This window comes from Nycticebus coucang, chromosome 13 (assembly GCF_027406575.1).
Source record: "Nycticebus coucang isolate mNycCou1 chromosome 13, mNycCou1.pri, whole genome shotgun sequence".
In the NCBI taxonomy this organism is placed as follows: domain Eukaryota; kingdom Metazoa; phylum Chordata; class Mammalia; order Primates; family Lorisidae; genus Nycticebus; species Nycticebus coucang.
In genome coordinates, this window is record NC_069792.1 from 56024046 (window position 1) to 56039645 (window position 15600).

A 15600-nucleotide genomic window follows, 5' to 3' on the forward strand; every position below is an offset into this window, starting at 1 on the left:
TGGAGAGCCTGGACTGGATGACTCAGAGGGACCTTCCAACTGGAAAACCATGTCCTTTTCATGGCCTAGATATCAGCCAATTGAGAGTGCCTAGATTGGTCCTTCTGCTTCCTGAAGGCACTAACTCTATCAAATAAAGAGGGAGAAAGATGAAATTCTCAGAGACCCTCACCTGATTTCCCCCTTACCCTGCCATGGGCAGGCCTACAGCCATGACCTATGTGCCAAGAGAGAACTAAGTTGTATCTGAATGGTGGTACTGAGCTTTAGGAGATAGGGCAGCAATGAGGTTTAGGAAAGGCACAAATGCTCTGCCTTCCCTGGCACCAACATGTTAACACCCTCCTGCAGGTGCTATACCTAAAAGTGCCCAGAGGTACATAGAACTGTGTTTCTAAAGCCTGGAATAGTTCCAAACCCATTTAACCAGCTTCCCAAAGGTTGGAGTGCCTTTGTTTCAGAAGGGAAGCCCTCAACTTGGCTTTTTTTCACTATGGATTTCAATTTGCCAATCTGTGCAACGTTTCATGTATTGAAATCCAAAGGCATCTGAATAAGAAGCCTACAGACAAATTGTGAATGCACTACCAGGAACCCTTCGGCAGACTGAAAGGGAATAATGATCCCCATTTACCAAGAGCCAGCTTTGCATGGGAGAAGCACTTTTGCTTTTCATCTTCTCCAAAACCCCACAGGGCAGTGTTATTACCATCCTCACTTCATGGTTGAGGAAATAGACTCAGATGGGGCAGAATAATTAAGTTTACATAAGTAGTAAAAGGGAGAGGCATATGTAAACCCAGACTCCTGCCTACAAGCAACCTTGCCTTCAGATGGACTAGGAGGAACAGAGCTTTAGACTAAAGAGAGATCTGGAACATGGCACTAGCTCATCAGAGGGCCTGAGTGCTGCTTTTTTCAGTTCCTTACTCACTGCCTCCCCATCCACTCTGATCTAGACCCCATATTCCATAAAAGCAGTACCTTCACAATTTCTCTTATATCTCCACATCGGGAAATATATAGGTCAAGCTTGGAAAGAAGGCAAGTTAAAAAGATTCATGGAGGTTTCATGGAGCTCAGTATCAAAGCGTGTGTGTGTTGCACGCACTCACACACACCCACACTGAACCTCTGATATGGCCTCACCGCTGCGAACGTGAAGAAGGGAGCACGACCTCTCTGTACTGTGACAGCTCCCACGACTGCAGCCTGGAGCAGCTGCGGCCTCCCTGTGGTCTCATCACATTACAGAGAGCTTCTCAGTTACTGCCCGCCACCCCGCCTTGCTGCTTTCAGCCTCCAGCTCTCCCCTGTCTCTCTCTCCTGACCTCTCCGTCCTCACTGTGGATTAGCTCCCCGTGGCTAGCTCAGTTTGTACTTCCCTGAACTGAATCCCATTTCCTCTCTCCTGTTCTGCCCCGGCTCCTTGTCTACACTGGTCTATACTGGTCTCCTCCAGTCTCAGCAGGGCCCACTGTGCCTGCTGTCTCCCAGGTGATTAAGAATGGGTGTCAAATGAGGACAGAGACTAGGTCTTCTGCTGGACCCCTCCCTGGAGCCAGCTGCTCCCTGAGATGGGCACAGACATGTGCCTTGAAGGCTTGCTCTGAATCCCAGCTCTGCCACTTGGACTATACTTCACTTCCTGGCTTGGTTTTGTTATTTATATAATGGGTACAACAATCTCCTTCCTCCAAGTGTTGGGAGAAGTCAATGAGATGATGCTACAAAACACTTAGCAGGTTACAGCTATGGGAAAAGTCCTAGCTGTTAATATTTTCATTATGTTGGCATTTGTTTTGCTCCACTCACATGACCCATATTTTCCCTCATTTCGACCCCTCCCCCATTTATAGTTTTTAAACATACATTAATTACCTCAATAACGTTTACAAGTAGGTGTTTTTAACCCCAATCTATAAATAAGGAAACACAGTCACAGACAGGTTGTGTAACTTTCCCAAGGTCACACCATTTGGAAGAAAAGCAACTGGAATTCATTAGGTCACCCTCTGACTCTGTCATGAGATGACAGTCACAGGTGCTTCCAGTGCTGTGAGCTCTGCTGGGGGCTGAAGCAGAGCAGGAGGTCAGACCTGGGCCTGAGGTGGGGCACAGTCAAATGGAGAAACAGGCAGGTAAAGAGACAACGGCAGAATGGGGGGATAAAAGTATTCAAATTAACAGCCAGGTCCTGGGGCTCTCTGGGTGACAGGACTCCAGAACTCATGGTTTTTCCACCACCACTGAGCTAAACATAAGACAGGCTAAATTGTGACCTGCTCCTGTGCTATGGCGGGAGGAGAAAGGATATAGGCTGGTGCTCAAGGATGCCATCTGAGAGTAGATAGCCTTACTGGAGACAGATTTAGGTAGAAATCAGACATAGGTAGAAATGGGAGAAAAAGGCATCTCTGGGTGGTAGGACTAACATGAGCAAAGGCAGTTGGGCAGAGGTACGTGGGATTCATGGTGGGCCAGACCATGAAGAGCCCTAGAATAACATGGTAAGAAGGTTGGGCCTTATTTTGAAGTTTAAAAGTGAGCCACCTAAAAGCTAGGTCAAGACTGAAGCTATTTTGGGTGGCAGCATGTGTGTGGAGGATGGACAGGAGGGAGGAAAGTTTCAGCCAGGAAGATCAAGAAGGTCTGTCGTATCTATCAAGGTCAGTCTCGGTTACTATGACAGAGATGATGGTGGTGGCATGTAATTCTCAGGACTTAGATTAGATGGGAGAAGGGATGGGAAGATGAGCGGTGGTCAGTCAGAGCCTTGTTACTTTTTTTTTTATGATTTACACATTTGGTTTATTGTCTGACTCTTCAAGGACAAGGATTTATGCTCCTTTACTGTGCTGCTATATTGCAAACTAAAAGCATCTACAAAACAATGGGTAGCACATGATACCTGCTCAAAAAACATGTTGAATAAATAGAAATATACAAGATGTAGGCCAGGCACAGTGGCTCACACCTGTAAACCCAGCACATCTGGGAGGTCCATGCAGGTGTATCCCTTGAACTCAGGACTTCAAGACCAGCCTGAACAAGAGCGAGGCTCCATCGCTACTAAAAATAGAAAAACTAGCCTTGACTGCTATCAAGTGCCTGTAGTCCCAGCAACTCAGGAGACTCAGGCAGGAGGATTGTCTGAGCCCAAGAGTTTGAGGTTGCTATGAGCCATGATGCTGGGGCACTCTACCCAGGATGACAGAGTGACACTCCGTCCCACGCACACACATAAAAATTGTGTATATACATATATAGAGAGAGACAAAGAGAAATATACAGGAAGATATCCTAGAAAGGGATTCAATTTGTTAAAAATCAATTCATATGGTTTGAAAAAAAGAAGCCATCCAATAAACCCAAGTCCTCCAAGACCCCTCTCTAAGACGAAATGTTAATTACCATTCAAACTTCAAAACTCTTTGCAATATGCCAAAAGGTACATTTGTCTCAATGACAGTGTTCTGACCTGCCCTGAGGAGCAGAACTCTTGAGAGCCTTGTTACTTTGACTAATCAAGCTAACACCTGGGGGAAGAATTTAGTAAATCATAGTCAACTTAAACACAAAAATATTTCCTGGGTCTGAAATAGGATGAGCAAGAACATGACTGTAAGTATTACACTGTTAAAAGTAGGAATGTATCAATGGAAGGTGCTCTGACATTTCAGAAACAACTAAAAAGAAAATAAGCACAAGTACAGAGAGGTTGGCAGTCCCAGGAGAAAGGCCTTCCAGACTCCCAGATTCAACTGTCCCATCACTATAGTGGGTATATTTTGACCCAGCTGTGGGTCTTCATGTCATTTGCTTTTTAGTTGATATCACTGACTCTCCTTTTAATACTCACCAGCCCATCTCTTGACTGTAATTCTGCTTTTTATGTTGAACTACCTACAGAGGAACAGTAATTACTGAGCAGCTAGTATGAATTTCCAGTACTTTTTGGCAAGAGGCAAAGGAGGGTAGAAGTTAAGAATATGGAAAAATGTTCTTGAGTTTGAAACTTTCTAGTTGTGTGACTTTGGATAAGTTAGTTCAAAATTCTATAACTCAGTTTTCCCATCTGTAAAATGGGGACATTGACAGTAACATCTCAAAGGGTCATTGTAAAGATTAAATGACCTAATGCATGCAGACACCTACAAAAGTGCTCACAGCTGCTCAATAAATGATAGCTGCTCCTATTACAGATCTCAGTGGAAACCAATAAATGATGGCATTGTGGTTTATACATCAGTCTTTGATGTGCATGGTAAGTGTGAACCATTCTTCAAGGGTACACTTTCATATGGAACTAATAAGATTGAGTTTCTAGATATCCAAAACTAAGAACCAGATCCTCTACCAAGATGAATTTGTCTGTTTCCCTTAAAATATTTGTAACTCTTTGATAGAATTTGTGCCTCATTGTCTCAAATCCCTCACTTCTAGAATGAGACCTGGCACATGGTAAGTGCTGAATACATTTTCATAGAATTTATTGCTGTGATTCCAATATTGCCACTGGCTTATTTTGGTTTTGCCTAATAGAAAAGTAATGTGAGATACTAGTACAATTTTCAATTTTCTAGTAGCCACATTTTAAAAAGTAAAAATATTAGTAAAAGTAATTTGAGGAATATTTTTTTATGCTGGACTCTTACCACACTATATTAAAAAATTGCACAAAATAGGCCAGGTGCAGTGGCTTATGCCTATAATTTCAGCACTTTGGGAGGCTAAGGCAGGAGAATTGGTTGAGGCCAGGAGTTTAAGACCAGCCTGGCCAGCATAGTGAGACCTCAACTCTACAAAAAATAAAAATCTAGCTGAGTGTGATGGCACGTGCCTATAGTTCCAGCTACTCTGAAGACTGAGGCAGGATGATTGCTTGAGCCCAGAAGTTCAAGATTGTACTGAGCAATGATCATGCCATACTCCACCCTGGGTGACAGAGAAAGAGACTCTGCCTCAAAAACAAACAAACAAACAAAAAATTGGCTCAAAATGGTTAAAAGACCTAAATGTAAGAGCTAATACTATAAAAAACACCGAGGAGGAATCATGGATGTAAAATTTCATGACCCTGAATCAGACATGACACTAAAACATAAGTAACAATAGAAAAAATAGATATGTTAGATTTCATCAAAATTTAAAACTTTTCTATGCCACAGGACACTATCAAGAAAATGAAAATGCAACCCACAGAATAGGACAAAATATTTGCAAATTATATAACGGGAAAAGGACTTACATCCAGAATTTATAAAGAACACTTACAAATAAACAATAATAAGTCGGGCGGTGCCTGTGGCTCAGTCGGTAAGGCGCCGGCCCCATATACCGAGGGTGGTGGGTTCAAACCCAGCCCTGGCTGAACTGCAACCAAAAAATAGCCGGGAGCTGTGGCGGGTGCCTGTAGTCCCAGCTACTTGGGAGGCTGAGGCAGGAGAATCGCTTGGGCCCAGGAGTTGGAGGTTGCTATGAGCTGTATGATGCCATGGCGCTCTACCAAGGGCCATAAAGTGAAACTCTGTCTCTAAAAAAAAAAAACAACAATAAAGAGTCAAATTACCCAATTAAGAAATGGGCAAAAGATTTGAATCAACATTTCTCTAAACAAGATATGCCAATGGCTAATAAACACATGAAAAGATGCTCATTATCATGAGTCATGAGGGAAATGCAAATCAAAACCACATGAGATACCACTTTACCCCCATTAGGGTGGCTATAATTTAAAAACAAACATAAAAACCCACAAAAAATAACAAGTGCTAATGAGGATGTAGCAAAGTTGGGATCCTCATACATTGTGAGTGGAAATGTAGGATACAGTGGAAGACAGTTCAATAATTCCTCAAAAATTTGTACATGAATGGCAAAGCAACATTACTCATAGTAGCCAAAAGGTAGAAATAACCCAAATGTTTTGATAAACTAAGAAATAAATATGGTATATCCATACAATGAAATATTACTTAGTCATAAAAAGGAATGAAATACCAATACATGTTACATTATGGATAACCTTGAAAACAACTTGTTAATTGAAAGAAACCAGATGAAACTGTCCACATCTTTTAGGATTCCATTTCTGTGAAACATCAGTGGCATTCACTATCCCGCTCCTGACACCATTTGTTGGGCCCTTCGTGGTTGCCACTTATTGGGTCCCATCTGGGTCCCATCGCCACTTGTCTGGGCCCAGGGCTGGCCAGGTCTCTGGCCCTGGGATTACCTAGGTTCTGGACACAGACCGCTAGACTACCTAATTTGGAAACAATTACTCTTAGGTGCCTGAGGCTATTTGCTTTAGCAGGAGGGAGAGAGAGAGAAAGACAGTATTCAAGGCAGTACAGCAGTCTTAATAAGAAGAATACATCTTCGCAGTCTTTCGAGACGACTGTGCAGGCGTTCTGCAGGCAGGAGAAATAACAGAATCCGTGAGTGAGTCTGTGATAGAATGTACATATGCTCCCAACTGCCTTCTCCTCCAGCCTCTTACAGACACACTCCCCTGGCTCTTACCACCATAGGTGTAGAGACTGCCAATCACTGATGCTCTCGTCTCGTGAGCTCTCACATTTGTTAGGAGAGCCAAATCCTTCCCCATGCCCTTTTCACCAGGGAGTTACATTACCAAGCTATACGGTTGTTTTTTATAACTTTCACGCCTTCCTCTGTGCTGCTACAATGAAATATACAAAATGAGAAAATATGTAGAGACAGAAAGTAGATTAGTGATTGCCAGTGATTGTGTGGAGGGAAAACTGGGAGTAACTGCTATCATGCATAGGGGTTAGAATGTCCTAGAATTCCATAGTGGTGATAGTTTTCACATCTTTGTGAATATACTAAAAACCATTGAATTATACATTTTATAAAGGCGACTTTTATGTCATGTGAAATTGTATGTAAATTATATCTCCATAAAGAATATATATATATATATATTTTTTTTTTTGTAGAGACAGAGTTTCACTTTATTGCCCTCAGTAGAGTGCCATAGCGTCACACAGCTCACAGCAACCTCCAACTCCTGGGCTTAGGCGATTCTCCTGCCTTAGCCTCCCGAGTAGCTGGGACTACAGGCGCCCACCACAACGCCCGGCTTTTTTTTTGTTGCAGTTTGGCCGGGGCTGGGTTTGAACCCACCACCTCGGTATATGGGGACGGCGCCCTGCTCACTGAGCCACAGGCACGGCCCCCATAAAGAATATATTTTATTAAAACTAATATATCTAAAATATTATAGGTTGAATATTCCTAATCTGAATATCCAAAACTCCAGATGTTCTAAAATTTGAAATTTTTTTGAGCACCAGCATAATACTCAAAGGGAATGCTCACTGGAATATTTTGGATTTCAGATTTTTGGATTAGGAACGCTTACCTGGCAAATAAAATATAAATATTCTAAAATCAGAAAAAATTCAAAATCTGAAAAACTTCTGATCCCTAGTATTTCAAATAAGGGATATTCAACTTGTATCATTTTAACATGTAATCAGTAGAAAAGCTATTAATGAGGTAATTTATGTTGATTTTTTCCATACCAACTCTTTGAGATTTTGTGAATATTTTACACTTCTAGCACGTCTCAATTTGAATGTTACATTTTCTTCTGAAATACTGTATTTAGATTTCACAAAAATTGCAACAAAAAGTAGACTCACAAACCTAAGTTGTCCCATGTATGCTTCAAAGTTTTCCTATAATGGAATTAAATATCAGTTTTTAAATTTTAGTTTGAATTAAAAAGAAAAAAAATTAAAATTTTGTCTCCTTAATTGAACTAGACACATTTCAAGTGCTCAGTGGCCACCATATTGGACAATGCAGGGCTTTTTAAGGTGGGCACGGACAACTAACTCTATATTATTCTATTATTATTATGAACCAGTGTTTTCATCCCCAGCACAATTCAATTATGATTGTTTCAGTCACTGTCCTATTTAAAGCAGAGCTATATTTTGAGAATATACTCTTTCAAGATTCCTCCTCTTTCCCTGCTTCCTTATTTTGGAAGCATTCAGCACTGAGGAAGCTTGTGTTAGCATCATGGTGGTGGATTGCCCTCTGATATCCTTTCCCCATCTCTTTCTTAGTAATGCATCTTTCCATTTGTGTCGGGCAGCAATACAAGAATGACATCTTGGCTAATGAGGTAATAGAGAAGCCTAATCCATTCACAGAAAAAGCCACTGGTCATGTACAACCTCTGGGTCCCGCTGACCTTCACAATGGTGATGCAGCTGGTTCTATCAGGCCTTTGTGCATCAATATCATCTGCACCTTCTTCTTATCCCAAACACAGCTCCCTATGGAATCATCATGACTAGATTAAAATAATAAAGATTTATTCCTTAGGCTTGTAGGAGCCCTGGTCCTAAGCCTATAAAGGTTAAGCAAAATTAGGGTTCCCTTAATGAAAAGAAAGAAAGTTGGCTAGTAGGCAGTAAACCAAAAATGTCTCCCACAGCCATCCTTTATTTTTTTGGTTTGTGGTTCAAATGTTTGGCTAACATTTCATGTGTTGGGGTTCATATCCTTCATTTTTGATGACTGGGGATGTTGAGATGCCCCCAACTTACTGAAGTGTGAGAATCAATTTTTTTTTTTTATCATAGTGGGCTATAGGATTAGGAGATTTGGAAAAATGGATGAATTTATATTGGCTACCACCATGTATTTTGGAAGGTATATTTTGGCAAATTATCAACATTTGCTTGTTTGTATATGACTTACCTTTTAATTGATGACTATATAGCCAGTCTCCCATTTCAGTTATTTGGCTCCTGGTCACTCTCATTTGATTCCCTAACAGTCTACAAAGTGGGGTAAGTACCAGACCCTCTAGGGTCAGAGAGGTGAAGTAACTCTCCTAAGACCACACAGCAAGGTTTAGGCTTTCTAGTTGCAGACTTCTCACCAAGTATAGTGTGATAAGCAAAATAGCCTGAAAATGGCCCTGGACAATGAGCTAAAAGGGATCAGAGATCTTCTCTCAGCAGAAGGGACCACACCCAAGCTCAGTGTTTCACAGGACCCTGGTGGTGTCACCCCGCCCCCACTGCAGGATTTTCATATCATCCGATGGACTCCAAGATCCCCAGATGCTAGGCAGCTGGCTTTCCCAGCAACTCCTACAAACAGATGGGCCCTAAATCTAGACTGCAGGACTAAGCTGCTTATATCTTCCCACACTGACAAGATAGCATTTCCATACTTCCTTTATAGAAGAGGTGAAATGGGAGTAGGGGGAGATATTGCTCCTCTGTTAGAATATGGACCCACACTGCACATCTCTGTGGGCCATGAGAGGTAGGGAACCCATGTCTTCACTTCTTCTGTAACCTACCTTATAGGTCTACCCTTTCCACAATAAAGTCTATTCCTTAACTCAAACCAGAGGAGCTTATAGACTCCGTTCCAAACCTGATGCACAACAGGTTGTAACTTAGAAGGGACCCAATTTGCACAAGTCAGACATCTGCTTCTCTTTTATACCTAAACGAATCAATCATTCAATTGTCTCCACAAATACAAAGTGAAGCATTACAAAACTCATGCAAAAATTGTTTCACCCTTATTTTAAACTTATGCTTTCTAGTTATGTTTATCCATTTAAATCATTCTAACTTCTTCCTACAAGATGGAATATATGTAAATAAAAACATGTCCCTAAATATATTATATGTCCCATATATATATATGTATATGTATATATATATATATACCCAAAGGACAGAAAGTATGATTTATACTCGAGTATATTCTGTCACCTAAAACAAAAAGAATTGATTGGTTTTTGTCTCATTAAGCAATAGTTAATAAAAGAACAAAGAAATTCCTATTTTATTTATTTATTTTGAGACAGAGCCTCAAGCTGTCACCCTGGGTAGAGTGCCGTGGCATCACAGCTCACAGCAACCTCCAATTCCTGGGCTCAAGTAATTCTCCTGCCTCCACCTCCCAAGTAGCTGGGACTACAGGTGCCCGCCACAATGCCCAGCTATTTTTTGGTTACAGCCGTCATTGTTGTTTGGCGGGCCCGGGCTGGATTCGAACCCACCAGCTCAGGTGTATGTGGCAGGCACCTTAGCCGCTTGAGCCACAGGTGCTGAGCCCCTAGAATGTTTTTTTGTTTTTAAGGCTAAGATCCCAGTGGCTTATACATACATATTTCTGGAATTATTAATTTCCAGTTAACTGTTTTAAACTCATTCCCTTTTTGTCTTTTAAGAAACAGCAGCCACAAAAAATTCTTTTATTGTCCTCATGGAAATATTGTGCTTAAAAAAGAAAATCTTCATATATTTGTTTTCTCATGCTGAAACATTCCATCACCTATCTAACTCAATAATTTTCTAACTTTTATAACATCCAGATCATATAGAGAGATCAAATAGAAAAAAGAAAACTTTAAAAAACATAATGGGTTATTTTATTGCCCTGATAAGCTTTTTTAAACTGACTTTGAAAGTATTCATTAATTTTTCACATTGCTCCTCTACTAAAAGGACTAAAACAAGAAAAACTAACATATCAAATGTTGATGGGGACATAAAGCAACTAGAACGTACACACTTTGTTGATGGGGTTATAAAATGATACAACTACTTTAGAAACAAGTCAAATAATTTCTTTTAAAATTGAACATACAACTACCCTATTATGCAACAATTCCATTCCTAGCTATTTACCCAAGAAAATGAAAACATCTATCCACAAAAGAATGCTCATGGAAGCTTTATTTATAATAGCCAAAAAGTAGAGACAGTCCAGGTATTCATCAGTGTGAGAACAGATACAGATGCTGTAGTAAATTTAATACAGAGCAAAAAAGGGAACAAATTAGTGGGACAAACAATAACATGGATGAATCTGTAAAACATGCACTGTGAGATAAACCTTGTATAATGAATGGAGTATGCACCATATAATTTCAATTACGTGAAATTCTAGGACTGGAAAAGCTAAGATATGGATACTGGAAAAAACCAGAAGAGTGGTTGTCTCTGGGGTAGATAAGAGTTGAGATTGACTGAGAAGAATCATGAGGCATCTTGGGGTGATGATACCTACGTTATTTTGACAGGGATCAAAGTTACACAGGTATATGTATTTGCCAAAACTCCAGAGCAGGGGTCCTCAAACTATGGCCCATGGGCCACATGAGGCAGTGTGATTATATTTGTTCCCATTTTGTTTTTTTACTTCAAAATAAGGTATGTACAGTGTGCATAGGAATTTGTTCATAGTTTGTTTTTTTTAAAACTATAGTCTGGCCCTCCCAACGGTCTGAGGGACAGTGAACTGGCCCCCTGTTTAAAAAGTTTGAGGACGCCTGCTCCAGAGAATGTTCACTTAACACGTGTGCATGTCATTATGGATAAATAAAACCACTGTAAATAAAATTAAATCCTAGTTAATGAGACAAATTCTGAAGTATATGGGGAAAGCGATGTCTTCAACTCACTTGGAAAATTAGATGAGTTGATGAATGGATAGGGAAGGATAGCTACATGGGTAAATATGTGATGAAGCAAGCAGAGAAACATATTATGATAGAATCTCAGTGGTGGGTATATGGATGTTAGTGTTAAATTCTTCCAAAGTTCATTAGCTTTTCTCATCTTCCAAAATTGGTGCATCCTCTTTCTGTACTTCCTCTCGTCCTCACAGTTCCTGGAGGCACAGAGATGCAACTAGAGCCACCCATGCAGTGCTATTTGAGGGACTCCAGAAGGTTTCTTTGCTCAGCATCTCCACCACCTCCTTCTCCCACCAGTCACAAGAAATATTCCTCCTAAGGATTTATTCCTTTGGTTCTAGAAGGAGTTTAGGTCATCACAGATCTCTAATCAAAATGCAAATATTCCCAGGTCAGGGAAGTAATTTAAACCTGGGGGGACTTACTTGTCAAATAAAGAAAGCAATATCTTTTCTTTTTTTATTTATTTTTAATTTTATTAGCAATGTCTTTTCTAAGAGTAAATAAAATATACAGGACATAAGGACAAGAGAGGACAAAGAAAATTTAGGGGGAAGATTAAGACACATCAAAGCCAAAGTACAATATACAGTTTTCCCAGAGCCAAGTTAAAAGTAGTTCTTACCATCCAATGTTCTCAGCCCTACTGTGAAACTAATTTTTGGCTTTCATATGAAAGCTATAACCCAGTTATAACCTAAGAATATGGGGAATGGGGAGAGGGAGTGGAGGGAGGGGGAGGATTGGCGGAGGGAGGGTGATAGGTGGGATTACACCTGCGGTGCATCTTACAAGGGTACATGTGAAACTTAGTAAATGTAGAATATAATTGTCTTAACACAATAACTAAGAAAATGCCAGGAAGGCTATATTAACCAGTGTGATGAAAATGTGTCAAACTGTTTATAAAACCAATGTATGGTGCCCCATGATGGCATTAATGTACACAGCTATTATTTAATATTAATTAAAAAAAAAAGAAAAGAAAAAGTAGTACTTACCCACAGGGAACAACTCTAATTCCTGTTTGTCAAGGAATAACAACCAGAAGCTATAAATAGGGTAAAGATAATGATCACCAAAAAACATTTCCCCGGCCCCAACCTTACTGATCCTGTACAACTTCAGTCCTCTCAATTTCCTCTACTGTGTTCTGAGAGGTCTGAGAGGGTATTTTGTGTGTGCCTACGAATGAATCCTCTCTCCCTCCTCGAACTGCTGAGGGTGTAAGTTGCTCCAGATGGTCCAGCTCAGCGCCTGGATGCCTGCCCCAGGCAGATTTCCTCTTGCAGACCATCTCTGGTCCAGCAGTGGGTTTGGTTCAGCCCATGCCTCTGCTCAGCTGCTCTACCCCTTCAGAGTTCTAAGACGAGACCCCAAAGAGGAATTTCCCTTTGTCCTCTAAATCCCAACCTCTTTCCCAGAAACTTCACTGACACATGGTTGTTTTTTTTTTTATTACTGCAGCCTCTTATGATATATGCATTATCCTCAGGTCTTGGGCACAGATAATGGGAGCAAGACTGGGGCCATCTATAGGTCAGCCAAGGGCTGTACTGAGATAACCACACACTTTATCACTAACTCAGTGTCCTAGGACAATTCTCACTTCCCTTAGGAGGTTTTTTTGTTCTTTGTAGGATAATATTTAGAAATAAACATATCCTACATCAAGCATGCCCGTAAGTGTTTCCCCTTTTGTTTTCAGGCAAGACTGAAAGGGAGATCCCAGCTGAAGCTATCAGGATGGGACACTAGTTTCTGAATAAAAACAACTGGAAAAAAAAAAAGAAAAGAAAAACGCAAATGGATGTAGACTTCCATTTATGCTGCTGTCTCTTCCACCGAGAGATGAGGTCTTATCTCTTCACCTCCTGGCTTGCGAGCTCGGCTATCTGATTCCCCAAAGACACATTAGCAACTGTGACACACAGACCTAGAAACAGTTTGTGCTTTGGGAGCTCCTCTCTTTTGCTGGTTTTGAAACCCGGTAGCCAATGAAGAGCCCAAGACAGCCTGTCAGATATTGCAGACACATGGCCAACCACCTGATATATGAGTGGGGCCATCCACGATCAACTGGCTTCTGGGTGAACCCAGGAGGGACCAGCAGAAGAACCATCTAGCAGAACTCAATTCAAACTGCAGAACCCCAAATCATGCATACTCAGTAATTGTTGTTTTAAGCTGCTACATTTTGGGTTGATTTGTAATGCAGCAACAGATAGCTGATACATTGTTGGATAGGCAAAAGAAGGAATGTGGAATTGATGAAATGAGCATCCAGAATTGATTGTTGAGATACAGCCTAAGGTCCTCTTCAGGACTGAAATTCTGAAATTCTATGATTTGATGAGAAAAATCCCAGCATCCATAATGAGTATAATACATATAATTTAAACTTATAGTTTAAGACTATGTCTTCTCTTTACCTCTCCTTGGCATGGTAAATCCCAGAGCTACATGACTGATTATTACATCCACAGATCTCACTATTTCCTGGCCATGCTTTGTTCTGTCACTACCAAGGCGGTAGCCCTCTTGAGTTGTGTGCTGTTTGTGAACCTTTACTTTGCATGATTCCTACCCTAATCTTGAATAAGAGCTATGTATATGCATTAAAAACGTTGAGTCCTATGTATGAATTTTTTAAATAAAGAGATATTGAAATCACTTGCAAAGTCACAACCAACCATAAAAGAATGCAGTTGCTATAACACTAAAGGAAATTACTTCAGGCTTCCACCCAGTACAATGCAATTTTCAGTGACTAAGACAGAGGCCTTGAAAATAAAAGGCAATAATGGAAATGCTGACAAACCCGTAACTCCCACTCCTGGAGGAATGGCAAAGAGAGACCAGAATAATAATGACATATTATGAATTCCCAGTGTTTTTACCTTAGATTGGCAGCAAGTGACAGAACAGCCTTTCATAATGACAACACTATAATTATATTACAAATTGTTTATCTGAATAGTTTCTGAAAGTCAGAAAAAATAGCACATTGTGAATAAGATTTCCTCTGGCTGAGGATTTTGCTTCCTGCTCCCACATCAGAGATTTCCCAGATGGGGCACCACCCTGACCTGATTTGTACACCTGGTGTCCACCTGAGGTTACATAGAGGGAAATGCTGAGGGAGGCAGCTGCATCATTGTACACAACATGTAGTGTCCCACTAAGGACGGCAGACCTGGATATCTGGAAAAATGTCTTTTTCCATCTCCCCCTTCCCGTGGCTTTGACACAGTTTTGTCTTTCAAGCACAGGGACAACAAGAAAGAGATTCCCGTCATTTATGCTGCCCCCTACCTCTTCTGCTTGCTAGTGTCCCTGTGGGCCTCAAAGGGTCTCTTCCTCCAGATACTGAAGCCTGGCGCAGCAGGAGGGTCCCTGGGCACTTTGAAGGTGCAGCAGCCCTTATTCATTACAGAACGTCCTCTTTTCTTATCTTGCCTTTTTTTTTAGCCTGAAGGACAAAGACAGGAGTCTCGATTTTCCTTGTTAATTTTCCCCAGCTGGCAGCCTGTCCGACATCTGAAATCATCTGTAATAATAATTTTTTTCAAAACACACTTTACATCTCATTTTATGTAATTTTGTGGGGTAACAGGATGGGAATTCAGCTAAGAAAACATTTCCACCAACAATCGTTCATACAAATAAAAATGAGGACAAAGAGGATGACTGTGACAAGCAAAATAAAACAGCCTGCAATGCCAAGAATTTATATGAATCATGCTTTCCAAAGGCCACGCTGCTTGTCTGTTTTCTAATAACCTGGAACCTCCTCCTCACCAAGTCTCTCCAGACCTCCCCTTAGTTGCTCAATGCTGATTAACTAATGCATAAACTTAGACTAGTTGTATACATAGTGCTTTGAAACTGTCAGAGCTGCAGGGACCAGAGAGCTGCTTTGGTTCACCAGTGCTACTGCATTCCCCACAACAGTTTGGGAGTTAGAGAAACAGAGATGGAGAGTGTTATGGATTTAATTATATTTCCCCCACCCCAAAAGATGTGTTGAGTCCTAACATCCAGTAAAGTCACCCAATGAATGTGACTCTATTTGGAAATAGGGTCTTTGCAGATGTAACTAA

The 15600-nt window shown here is 40.8% G+C and overlaps 1 long non-coding RNA gene across 1 annotated transcript; it reads left to right on the forward strand.

Moving 5' to 3' along the window:
* Nucleotides 1-2031: 2031 nt before the first annotated feature.
* LOC128563636 (uncharacterized) lies at nt 2032-13298 on the forward strand. The gene is made up of 2 exons (XR_008373845.1): nt 2032-2141; nt 13206-13298. It is a non-coding gene; the product is annotated as an uncharacterized LOC128563636 (long non-coding RNA).
* Nucleotides 13299-15600: the final 2302 nt, after the last annotated feature.